This window comes from Rhineura floridana, chromosome 1 (assembly GCF_030035675.1).
Source record: "Rhineura floridana isolate rRhiFlo1 chromosome 1, rRhiFlo1.hap2, whole genome shotgun sequence".
NCBI classification, from domain to species: Eukaryota; Metazoa; Chordata; class Lepidosauria; order Squamata; family Rhineuridae; genus Rhineura; species Rhineura floridana.
The window spans coordinates 220,470,754-220,484,266 of record NC_084480.1 but is presented as its reverse complement, the minus strand read 5'-3'; the positions used below and the strand labels follow the sequence as shown (position 1 = coordinate 220,484,266).

Genomic DNA, 13,513 nt, shown 5'->3' with positions numbered 1-13,513 from the left:
GTTGTAACTACTGTCCTACGCTACCACTAACTGAACTGTAGTGACCTTTCTACCAACAGGCTACCTTTGAATCTTTACTCCTGTATCTTGAGCATTGCCTGACACATTGGACAAGTCTTCTCTGCTGGCCTGCACCAATTCTAGTAATATTTGGGTTTGAACTCAGAAAAACCAAAACCTTTGGTGTCTGTTAATTGTCAGAGCGAACTTCCAACCAGGCTTGATGTTGCTAAGGGCATTCAGAGCTGGCCTGCCTCCAGTACATGCTTGCTCAAAATTCCATGCATAACACAAAACACTGCAGTGGGCAGTTGAGATCATAAGCTTTCAAAGGCATTAAAAGCTACAGAATATTCAAAAGAGAAAGCGCAATCACACTTCGCACAAATGTCAAAGCCATACTATCAAATATGTCATTTATTTGTGCATGCCTTGTGAGCTTTCAACCATTCTGACAGTACAAAAAATACTGTAAAATTTCTTGTGAAATGTCCTTAATTTTGTAAATCTCTTTTGTCTCTTTTGTCTGAAGTGTCTGAGTAGAAAAGAGAAGAACAGAACAGTGTTGTTTTGTGCATTTGGATGAAAAAGAATGAGAAAGTAATATACTATCCTTCTAGCCTGCCAGATAATTACACTGGAATTTTCATTTCTGGAAAATGCATCATTGGACATGATAAATCAGCACCTTGATAATGATAGAACAATCCGCAAGAGTTTCTACACAAAGTCCTCTTCACATGCTGGCCTGAGGAATGTAGTGACAGTTGTGATTTTCTTCAACCAAAATGCAACTTCAGAATATTCCAAAAGTCTGGCTGGAGGTTCAGGTTAGATAAGGGAACAAGCTGTAGCTTAATTCACGTAAGTTGTGGGTAGAAAAACTTACTGTTCCAGGTGAAGGTTTGCAATCTGTCCTACATGGGATTGCACTCTCACAGAAGCAGTTTGGCAATTTGGGAGAGATGCACAAGTTGATGCTAAGTGAGGATGTTCAGGTGGTGGCAGTAGGCAGGGATGCTTTTTACCAGATTCTGCTGGTTCGCCAGCTGCAATGCTATCTGGAAAGACTAGACCTTGTACTGGGGCAACCAGGCCAGTCTATTGTAATGCGCTCTACATGGGGTTCCCTTTTTAAAACAATTTAGGAACTCCAACTGGTACAAAATTCAGCCACCTGTCTACTGGTTGGGGCCAGGTGATCAGAGCACATAATACCTAAATTGTACCAGTTACACTGATTACCAATGTTCTTCACGGTCCAATTTAAAGTTCTAGTGATGACGCAAGATGGTGCCTTATACCAGATCAGACTATTTGTTCATCTAAGCCAGTATTGTCTATTATGACTAGCAGCAGCATTCCAGGGTCTCAGGCAGGTGTCTTTCATATTACCTACCAGCTGACCCTTTAACTTGAGCTGGCTAGAGCTTAACAGAAGCCAGGTAGACTGCCCCAAGCACACAAATCTGGCAGTCATGCCATACATCAAAATTTATATGAATCTGGCTGTTCCTCTCCTGCACTGAGGTACATTCTACCTGCTTTACACTGCTCTGGCACTGTAAGTTGTAGTACCTGTTGAAGGACCAGTCAGCTGAAATATCCCATAACCACTCCTAATTATTTGTATTTCCTGCCCTCCACCCCAGTTCCTCACTGTCTCTTATGCACCAGAAAGCCCCTCGCTTCTTCAGCAAAGCAGACAATTTATTTTGGGAGCACAAAATGAAGCCACTGTAATCAATTTAGGACAACATTTAATAATGCCTTTTACCAGAGTACCAGCAATTGAACTGTGGCCTTATCCCAAAATTAATGTCTGTGTGCAGTTTTATAATCTAAATCTACAAGACAAGAAACAGGAAAAAGCATATAAAGGTAGATATACCAAAAAAAAGGTTTTACTACTTCTTGGTACACAAAATGCTATGGAGTTAGTTCATTTATCTTCACAGCCATCCTATGAAAAGTGAAAGTGGTTTGTAAGCATCATAACCAAGTATATATATAGATAGATAGATATAGATATAGATATATCATACATCTGCAGTGATAGTGCATTTAAGCTTTAACTTAGGTTCTTGCTTGCTTTCATTAGCTAAAACCTAGATATACGTATGCTCGTTCCTCACCTAAAAATTATGGAAGCACTTTTTAAATTTATAAAAACATTATATTGCTTAATAGAATAAAAATCTCCAAATGGTTTACATAAAAACAATTTTAAAAATTCAAAGAACTAGATAAAAACAAAATAATAACAAAACTATACATCAAAATAAAACTGAGAAGTGTACAAAACAGAGAATTAAAAATAAGGGTCAGAGTCCAGGAAACCTCAGGTAAACATATACATTGTAAAGAGACATTTAAAGGTCATTACTGTCTCCACCTCACAAATTACCCGAAGGAGGAAATTCCAGGGGGTGAGTGCTATCACCAAAAAGGCCTGCTTCTGCATTGTCACCAAGTGACAATCTACTGATTGTGGAATGATCAGCAGGGTTTCCTTGGAAGATCTTATTTGTACCGGCACTTCAGCCAATCAGAAATGTCACCAAAATATCTATTGGAGACTTTCAATTCTCACCATACTGTTGTGCAGATAACCCAAGAGCTATTGCATCTTTGAGATGACTTATCACTTTTTTTACAACTTGTACACCCCAACTAGACAAAAGTATTTAGGTATTTATTTAAATAACAACATCAGAGTGCATGGCACTTTACAGCATTCGAGGACAGGTCCCTGTCCAATATCTGGCACAGGGGAGACAAAAGAGAAAGGGGAAAAGAATATGCAATTATTCCAGTTACACATACTTAGGCTTGATTACAGTGAAAGACATGAGAACTAGGCTTGATTACAATGTAGGATATGAGAATGAGGGGGTGGGGCAAAGATTTTATGGAAACATAATCAATTTGAAAGTAGTAAGAAGGGGAATTCCGGGAAGGGTGACTTCGCCTGTGCCTGCTTTTTGAGACGAGCTCTCGTCTCAGAAGAAGCTTTTTCAGTTTTAAAATCAGTCAGAACGTTCTTTTTGACTGGTAAAGATTTTCTCCTGGGCAGGGAGAGACATAGAGATTAACCACAAATGCCTGTTTTTGTTGGGAGGACTGGATTTCATTAATTTATAAGAGAAGGTTCAGCCAACAATGCCGGACGGACTTCCATCAAGCTCTAACTGATTAAGCGACACGTTTATCTTTTCTTCAAAGAAAAACGGACTTTAACAGGCAAGCACCCTTCTTTCTATTTTTTTTTTCACTTGGTTTAAATTGTTGCAGCAAAAAGAGATTTGTCAATGAATCAGCTATAAAGATCTTCTGGGTGAGTTATAACTCTTCTCTTTTACTCACGAAATTAAGGAGGAAAGAAATTGAAAAAGCTTATCTTTGTTTTTATTGCAAAAAGCTGGCCTGGAAGTGCATTCTAAAGATACTAACGGAAGAGGGATTTCTATTTCATGGAGGGAAAAAAATAAATAAATTTGATTTATGAATTTTGGAGTATTATATGTCCGGGACTATTTTCTTTTTGGTCTATTTCATTTTGACGAATCTGCTTGTTCACGACGCCACTAACTGTTTTGATGCTGGGAACTAAATTTGTTTTGTATTCCTGAACATATAAGAGATAAGGCAGGCTGTACTGTCTACACTATGAAGTCAGCAAGCCTGGAATATTAACCCAATTGTGGCTGAAATAATTTTTGTTTTCGTGGTTTTAAGAATGGCAACCAGGAAAGTGGCTGAGACCATGGAAGAAATTATGTTTCAGAAAATAATGGATGAAATTGAGATAACGAAACAAACCCTGAGACAGGGTAGACAGGAGATGAAAATTGAATTTAGCAAAATGACGCAGGAGCTTAAAGAAATAGGGGATTCTGTGAGAGAGGAGATTGATGAGATTAGAGATGAGAAAAGAAAAATTAAAGGGAAGATACAAGCCCTGGAGATTGGAACAAATGTGGAATTGGAAAAAGATTTGGAGTTTACGGATATTAGAAATAAAGTTTACTGTTTGGAATTCAACATTGTCTCTGAAGAAATTAATGAAGATATTAGTGATAAAGTTATCAATGTCTTGGATAATTTTCTGGACTGGAATGATGTGATGGAGCTTGACATAGAAAAAATCTATGGAATTAACTACAGATATGTGACAATGGAAAAACTCTCAAGAGATGAGCCAGTGCATTTTGTAAAAAAGAAGAACAGAGATATGACTTTACAACAATATTTCAGCAACATATTCAGAATTGATGGCAAGGAAATATTTGTGACAAAGGAAATTCCCATCAGACTCTTATTATATGACTATGGTTATGACAGCAAGATTATCATGGGATACTGATAATGGATGAATGGATACTGAAACTACTGGACTTAACAGGACTATTGAAGATGGAAGATGGAATTAATATTGATAATGGAAGAATGGTTATGGAAATTATTGGACTTAACAGATTTGATGAGATGGACTAATCAATATGTTTATTTGGACTATGGCTATGACAACAAGATTATTATGGGATACTGATAATGGAAGAATGGCAACTGAAATTACTGGACTTAACAGGATTATTGAAGATGGAAGATGGAATTAATATTGATAATGGAAGAATGGCTATTGAAATTATTGGACCTAACAGATTTGAATGAGATGGATTAAGCAACATGTTTATTTGGAGAAAAATTGAAAGATATATCTCTCAAGGAATTGAAACCTCTCTTTGACTTTTTGTGGAAAGAATAAAGTAATGTTTATGAGATTTGATGATTAATTAAGATAACTACTGGAGGAAAGTGATTTTATAATATAATTTTAGAGACAGGATTGTTATATATTGTAGACCTATAACTGATCTGCGACAAATCGGAAGTCAACATTTTATTTTATTGTTTAATTATTTTTGTTTTGTTTTGTTTTTTGTCTTTGAAAATTTGAATAAAAATTAATGATAAAAAAAAAGAAAGTAGTAAGAAGGCAGCATCACACAAGTAGTCTGGAAGGCAGATTCAAGCACTGGTAGCAAGGAAGGAGTAATTTCAGCAATCAGGAGACCTTCAGATGATGGAGGATGGTGATTGAGAAATAAAGGTCATAGATACAAGCAATGATTTCTGACCTAAAAAAAAAAGCCCACATCATATGCCTCAAAGACATTTTCAGTATAATATCATCAACATCTATATGAACTAACTAATTCCTTCCTTTACAGCACTATGGAGTCTCAATACACCCCAAACACCATTTTTTGTTGGAGCAATCTCAATTTTAAATCTAAAGAAACCATGCATATAGAAGCTAAAAGAACTTTCCACTGATTGAACTGAATGGAACACTCTAACTCTGTTCCATTCATTTCTAAGATCCTGAACATCCACTTTATAACATTCCAATAAACCTACCATAATTTTTGACTAAATTATCAATTCTTGCAATCAAATTAAGATATGCAAATTACATTTATTCTCACGCAGTTTTGAAATGATTTAATGATGAGACTGCACTGAGCTTTGCCTCCCCCCCCAGTACTCATGGATTACTATTAACAACAGAATTAAAAATTTGCACCCATAAGCACAGAGGGTAACCACACTTCAGTCAAAATACATAAAACAGAGTTTAAAATGACCATATCTTCTCTCTTACCATCACTTCCAATGCCAGATTCTCTCTCCATTTACTTCTAATAGCCATTCCTCCAAACTCTGGAGACTGCAGCCAACATGCTGCTCCTTCCCTGCCTTTCCCCAGAAACCATACTACTATCATCATAATCACATCATCACAAGCTCTCTCAGTCTGGACAAAGAAAAGAGAAGGACAAATCTTTGCGCATGCACACTAGGGCAGTGGCTCCCAAACGTTTTTCTGTCAGGGACAACTTGAAAATTGCTTAGGTTCTTGCCAGACTATGTAATAATTTTTCTGTCTGTTGCAGCAATTGTAATGTATGCTGTATGATTTTTAATTGTATTTTTATTGCTTCTTCTGTTTCTTATATAGAAATAAATGGTATAAAACTCAAATTGTAATGCAATATAAGAAATAAAACAAGCAGTAAGATATAATTAAAAATAATATGAATATTTAATACAGACATCCCAAGGAGTACCTGAATAAAGCTCATAGACCACTGGTGGTCTACAGACCACCGTTTGAGAACTCTTGTACTAGAGACTTCATTAATTTTTCATAGACTTCTGAAATTGTCAGGAGTTGCAACTGAACATTTGTTTTTGACAAATCATAGCTTTGTGGAAAACAGTGAATGAAAGAATGGGTAAAAGTAATCTGATCACAAATCTATTTTCTATATCAAAACCTCCAACAGAACTGAACTTGAAAATGTGCTCATTCCAAAATAACACTAAAAAAAAGAAATTTAAAAACAATCAATGTTAAGTAACACAAATATAACTTAAAAGTGACTAACAATACTTTCCTAATTAAAAAAAATCTGAAAATATGTTTCCTGGTACATCAAGCACAGTCTCAGTTAAAGACACTATATATCAAAAGTAATAGACAATGACATGTTGGCTTCCAAGAAAGCTTTTGAATGTTAATGGATAAACACTTCTCAGCTCAAGCTATTATTTACAGAGTGATTCCTTATGGAAAGGCATTCTCCCAAAGCATCAATTTTCTATACTGTATCTATTTGTAACTCTTTTGTGATTTGTTTAACTTTCACAAACCTAATTTGACAGCTTTGTTTCTTAAAACTTAACTTTAGAAGTGTCCTTTAAAAGTTACATGTATTGTTTATAGGACACACTGACTATACTAAAACTGAAAGTTAACTGTATCTGCTGCAAAACCGAGAAAATTTGACAGCACCCTTTTTTGGGGAGAGGGGAGAGATCAGTTAGCACTTGTTTACACAGTATACGCTAGTGTATTACATGGAGTGATCAGCTAGTTCCCGCTGATCTATCACTATTCCCCCACACCTGCTGTTTGCAGTGACTGCCAGTTCCCATGACACAGACATACAGTTTAATCCAGTGTATATGCTGGTAATAAAAATTATGGCTGATAAATGCTAGAGGCTCATCTCCAGCACCTAGTTTCAATGTCAGAGCTTTACCTTCAAAAACAAAAAATGAATGAAAGTGCCCCTGAACAACTGCAAATGCAAGGGCTTCCAGTTCCAAGGTAATGATCTAGACTGAGCTGGACCCTAGCATATTTTTTCTAGAAATTAAGCACTGATCAACAATAGAATTAGCACCAGACAGGGAAATACTGATCTCTGTTTCCCTGGCATGCTAATTAAGCAGAAATAAAAATACCATATGTTTTAATATTATCCCCCCCTTTACCATGAGAACAGGTTAAAACAATTTAAAAATACAATATTTAAATCAGCTAAAACAAATTACAGTCAAGAGAACAGGATAGGTCCTAAAATATCAGGTGTCAAAGGCCAGTGTAAAGGGGCTTGTCTTCAGCAATATTTGTATCATATTGATTCAAAAATTATTTAATACCAAGAAGGAAATGGCTATAACTGGGCAGCTTTGCCAGATGCCGCTTCATATCATTCATTATATTGGGGAGGGAGTAATTTTTTGAGTGCTTGCTTGTACTCACATCATGTTGTGTGTGTGTGTGCACGCATACTTCATACACTTTTGTTCTAAAGAGAATGAGCAAGAAGAAAAGATGGTTTGTTAACTTTCTAAAGGTGCTTTGAATATCCTGAACTGAAGCAGTACTCAGTTTAATTTCAAATGCAAAGTACAAGGAATGCAAAACATCTACATAAGAAGCTGATTCGTTCACTTTCAACCTGGAAGCAAATGTAATAAAACTCCTGGTTGAAGAAGCTATCTATAGAACAGCACATTTCTAAGTGAGCAGAAGTATACCATTACTCATTTTTAAAAGTGGCATGGCAGCTCCAATGACTTGCATTGATAAGGGCTGCAAACCTAACACCTTCATCCACAGGCTCCTATAATTGGCAGTCCCCAAGCCAATTTATCTGGAGTATCTCTACTTAAGCATATAGGGTTACTTCAGGGTTGGTGACTAAAGACCAACCTGCACACAGAGGAATTAACATTTGCATTATTGGAAACATAATGTCTATGGAATCACCAAATTAAATTGCTTTCATTTTATTTAAACCTTGACTATCAGCCTGGATAAATCAATCTTACCTACAAAAATTTAACACTGATATATACCTAACGTAAGCCATACCCATAGTAGACTTATTGAAAGAATTGACTATCACTTATAAAGTTGTTTACTTTCCACTTATTTAAAAAGACAAATATTTTCTCATTTTTTTACTTTACTGGCTTGGTGAACGTGCTCAAAGTACAGTTGACATTACAAATTTATATCTTGGACTATTTTCTGAAGTGCTATATGCACCTTGCATATCTTAGTTGAAAAACACATACTGTATATTTTCACGATAAATTATAATTTGAACTACACCATAATGCAATATAATAAATTCTAAACAAAAAATTCCAACAAGTAGCATAATTAGGAATACTTAAATTGTCATAAATACAGACGGCAATCCTATTCCTAATTCCCCTGGCATTAAAACAACTCCACAGGAATGTGACAGAGTAACTGGACTGGAAATTTTAGTACTCCTTTAACTGACTTACCATTAACACACCTACAAACTGCTTCTAATGGGCATAAGCAGTATTTGCTAGTCACAACATCAGGGTCTTTTTTGAATAGCAGGAGGATTTTTTCAGGACCACAATACACAGGGAGGAAGTGGAGGTTTAACACTCCCTTCCCAGCCACAATCCTGACAACCTCTCACAGCGCCCCAAGAAATATTTAGTGTCACATCTAGTTTGGCCACATACATATGCTCCTGCTAGGAAGTGTCAGGTCACCCATTGCAAGGGTGGTCTCCACTGTAACACTGTTCCAAGTGCAGCACTTTACTTCTCCCAATAGGTAAACGGCTGCCTTCATTCTTATGCAAGGGAAAGTAAAGAGATGCACCCAAAGGTCAGAAGCTAAACTCACTTTCTACCACTGAGAACCTTAGAGTCATAGAGAATCATGCCAGCTCCTATCAGCATAGCTCTGTCCTAAGAACATAAGAAGAGCCAGCTGGATCAGGCCAGTGGCCCATCTAGTCCAGCATCCTGTTCTCACAGTGGCCAACCAGGTGCCTGGGGGAAGCCCGCAAGCAGGACCCGAGTGCAAGAACACTCTCCCTTCCTGAGGCTTCTGGCAACTGGTCTTCAGAAGCATGCTGCCTCTGACTAGGGTGGCACAGCACAGCCATCATGGCTAGTAGCCATTGATAGCCCTGTCCTCCATGAATTTGTCTAATCTTCTTTTAAAGCCATCCAAGCTGGTGGCCGTTACTGCATCTTGTGGGAGCAAATTCCATAGTTTAACTATACGCTGAGTAAAGAAGTACTTCCTTTTGTCTGTCCTGAATCTTCCAACATTCAGCTTCTTTGAATGTCCACGAGTTCTAGTATTATGAGAGAGGGAGAAGAACTTTTCTCTATCCACTTTCTCAATGCCATGCATAATTTTATACACTTCTATCATGTCTCCTCTGACCCGCCTTTTCTCTAAACTAAAAAGCCCCAAATGCTGCAACCTTTCCTCGTAAGGGAGTCACTCCATCCCCTTGATCATTCTGGTTGCCCTCTTCTGAACCTTTTCCAACTCTATAATATCCTTTGTTCTATGACAGAATGTTGGAAACTAGCTAGCAGACAAATATTTTATTAAAATATTCAAGGCAGTAGTCAGTGTATTTCTTCCAATGACATATGGCACGTAACATTTATTTTATGCTTTTTGTTCTTGCTGAAAGGAGTAAAAATATTGCCAAATCTCAGCTATTGCAGAGAAGCTCATTTTTAGAACTATTAAGGCAGATATCCTTGGCACCCTTGATTGAAAATAAGTCTCTCCAATAGCAATGAGATTGAGTTCTAACTCAGTAAACCTGGATTCATCTCCAAGTCTATTGTGGTCTGGCTTGTGTCTGCAAACTAGATGCATGTTATGTTCTGCTCCTGGACCTGATCTGGGTGGTGGTAAAGACTGCCTCTGGGGAAGGAAAGACAGCTAGAACTGCCACTGACATAAGCGGGGGAGAAGGGTAACTCCATCAAGCTCCCTCCTATGAGAATTTTAACTGTCATCAAGTGAGCTGTCTGAGGGAACAGCTGAGTGGCAGGAGCTACCTTGTCCTCCTGGCCTGGATGTTGTCACCACCTCTGCTCCTGGATTTGAACTGGGGGTGATCTCCCAGGGAGAGACTGTTCTTTATCAAGGGCAAGACAGACAAAACTGCCACTGACATTAACTGTAATTGAGAACTTGCTCCTAAGCTTGCTTTTCCCTTCTCCCTTCCATTCCTTTTTCTTTATGTGCCATGCCTTTTAAGACTGTGAGCCTAAAGGCAGGGACCATCTTAGTACTAATTTTTGAAAGCTACTCTGAAAGCCTTTTCGGCTGAAAATTGGGGTACAACTGCCACAATAAATATATGAATAGCATGTTGAACCCTTGCAATCAGCCAATAAACCTAAACACCTCTCAATATCATAGTTATATGTGTCCTTTTAATATCTTCAAAACACATTTTTAAAAAAATCTTTCATCAGAGCAAATCATATGAAAGTCAAAATGAGATAACCATTTTCTCTCTCTCCACACGTTCTACAGTCTGGCAGCAGAATCTTATGAAGGTATTGTCCTGGAGATCTCACTGGAGGCTATTCACCAGATTCCCCACCTAACAAAGTGGAGTAACTGGTTACCAGGGAGAGGGTCTTTTCAGTGGTGGTGCTTCACTTATGGAATGCTCTACCAAGAAAGGCTCACCTGGAGCCCACAATATGGTACCAGGTGAAGACCTTTTTGTTCTCCCCGGCCTTTTCATAACAGAGAGTAGCCATCTGGTGCTTTTAGATTCTTATTCTCAAATTATTCCCTTGGCTTTAAGCCAACTCTCAGCACCCTTCACAAACTAGACCTTTATTTCACTTTAGACAGTCATGGCTTCCCCCAAAGAATTCTGGAAAGTGTAGTTTGTGAAGTATACTGAGAGTTGCTACAAGACGCCCTATTCCCTTCATAGAGCTGTAATCCCCAGAAGAGGGGCTAACTGTTAAACCACTCTGGCCACTGGAGCTCTGTCTGGCCTCGGTGTGGCCACCTGATTAGCTGAGCCAAACAGCTGTGAGTCTGGCTTTTAGAACATTGACAGTTGGTTCTTACTGAGCATGCCCATGCTTATCATTGACTTCAATGTTAAATTTCTTTAATTAAAAATCAGCCATGCACTTCATTTAACTTATAAACTACAGGGCATAAAGGTCAGAGTATGGGGCAAGGTCAGTAATAGGATTAGAGGTACTCTGTGAACATGGCTGATTTTTAATTGATTTCAACAAATTATGAGACCACTGAAGAACAGGGGTCTGGACTTTTTTTCTCATTTTATACTTTGAACACTTCATTCTCTGAGTGTTTTGTGTATCACCATGAGAACTTAGACGGTTGTTAAGCAAGCGTTTCTGAGTTCAGGACTATACGTTTTGTAAGGTTTTGTTTTGAAATGAGCTTATGGGAAGCAGCAGAATGGTGTGGAGAAGTATTTTCAATTTAACATTGCGGAATGTGAAAAATCCATGTTGGCTGTAGCCACTCTTGTGGCTGTATAATAAGTAATCTGGGGTGGGGGAGAATGACCCATTCTCACAGCTGCGTGGTAAGTTTCTTGGAAGGGCAGAGGAGAGTGGAGCAACCACAGCTGTACAGGAGGAAAAATGCATGGGGTGACATGGGGGATACCCAGAGGGCATCTTGTCTAGGACTATTTCAAATCTAGTAGAGCTCCTGTACACTGTCTTTTACTATATGCTTATAATGTGCATATGTTTCTGTATTTTTTTTTAACCCAGTTTCACTTAAAGGTAAAAGTGGGATAAAAGAAATGGAAAACAAAGACTCTCTGAAGCCACTTTCAGCTCTTTAAATGATAATTTACATCCACCCAAAGACAGCTCAGCTCTCTAATCAAAACCTGACAGAGTAAGATGAAGGTTTAAAGAGAGGGTGGAGGTGGAATAGGGAGGAGAATGTGGAGTAATACTTCTGGATGCATTTATATTGGCCATGTCTGCAAATTAGAAAGGTTATTATGGTTTGGGGAAATAGAGTGAGGGCACTAGGAAATAAAATTAAACAACAGGTGGTTATACAGGTGGAGAAGATTAATATTCTTCCAACAACACTGCATGTGGGCAAATATTGTAAAAACAAAATGGAATTCCCCTAGCTAATGTGTTAATGCATATTTACACCTTGGATTTCAGCGACTATCTGAGATTATTAAACTAGGAATGGATGACTAATATGTCTGGTTGACTAGCCTGCAAGATTTAGAACATGAAAAAAGAATCCAAAGAAAAAAATCAACTGTCCCTGCAGGTGTTTGTAATTGTACTGAGTAGTGCTTAGCTGAGAACCAATACATTCTGCTGCTTTTCTCTATTTTCTTCTCAGTTTTCAAGTAAAATTCAGTTTCATCTTCATTTTTAAATTGTTTTTTAAGTGTTTTTAAATTTGTATATTTGTATATTTGTTTTTAACGTTTTTATTTGTTGTAAACCACCCAGAGAGCTTTGGCTATGGGGCGGTATACAAACAATGTAGTAGTAGCTCTACTTCTCCTTTTCATCTTCTTCAGGTGAGGCTGTTGATGTACTAAACCACTGCCTGGCCACGATAATGGACTGGATGAGAGCTAATAAACTGAGACTCAATCCTGACAAGACTGAGATGCTGTTGGTGGGGGGGCTCTCTGCCCAGATGGTTGATGTCCGACCTGCCCTAGATGGGGTTACACTCCCCCTAAAGGAGCAAGTCCATAGTTTGGGGGTCTTATTAGATCCGCTCCTGTCACTGGAGGCTCAGGTAGCCTCGGTGGCACGGAATGCGTTCTACCAGCTTTGGCTGGTAGCCCAACTACGACCCTATCTGGACAGGGAGAACCTTGCCACAGTTATCCATGCTCTGGTAACCTCTAGATTGGACTACTGTAATGCACTCTACATAGGGTTACCTCTGAAGACGGTTCGGAAACTTCAGCTAGTGCAGAATGCTGCGGCCAGAGTTCTTACCGCGACTAAAAAATATGATCATATAACTCCTGTCCTGGCCCAGCTGCACTGGCTACCAATATGTTTCCGGGCCAGATTCAAAGTGTTGGTTCTTACCTATAAAGCCCTTAACGGCATTGGACCGCAATACCTGGTGGAACGCCTCTTCCGCTATGTACCAGCCCGTTCACTGCGCCTGACGTCGAAGGCCCTTCTCCGGGTTCCAACGCATATGGAGGCCCGGAGAGTAATAACTAGAGCTAGGGCCTTCTCGGTGGTGGCCCCCGAGTTATGGAACACCCTCCCTGACGAGATACGCCTGGTGCCTTCTTTGTTATCTTTTCGGCACCAGGTAAAGACCTAC

At 38.5% G+C, this 13,513-nt stretch overlaps 1 protein-coding gene across 1 annotated transcript in view; it reads right to left on the bottom strand.

Moving 5' to 3' along the window:
- Positions 1-13,513, bottom strand: part of CARMIL1 (capping protein regulator and myosin 1 linker 1) — a 221,984-nt gene that overhangs the window by 168,291 nt on the left and 40,180 nt on the right. The gene's annotated exons all lie outside the window — the stretch shown is intronic.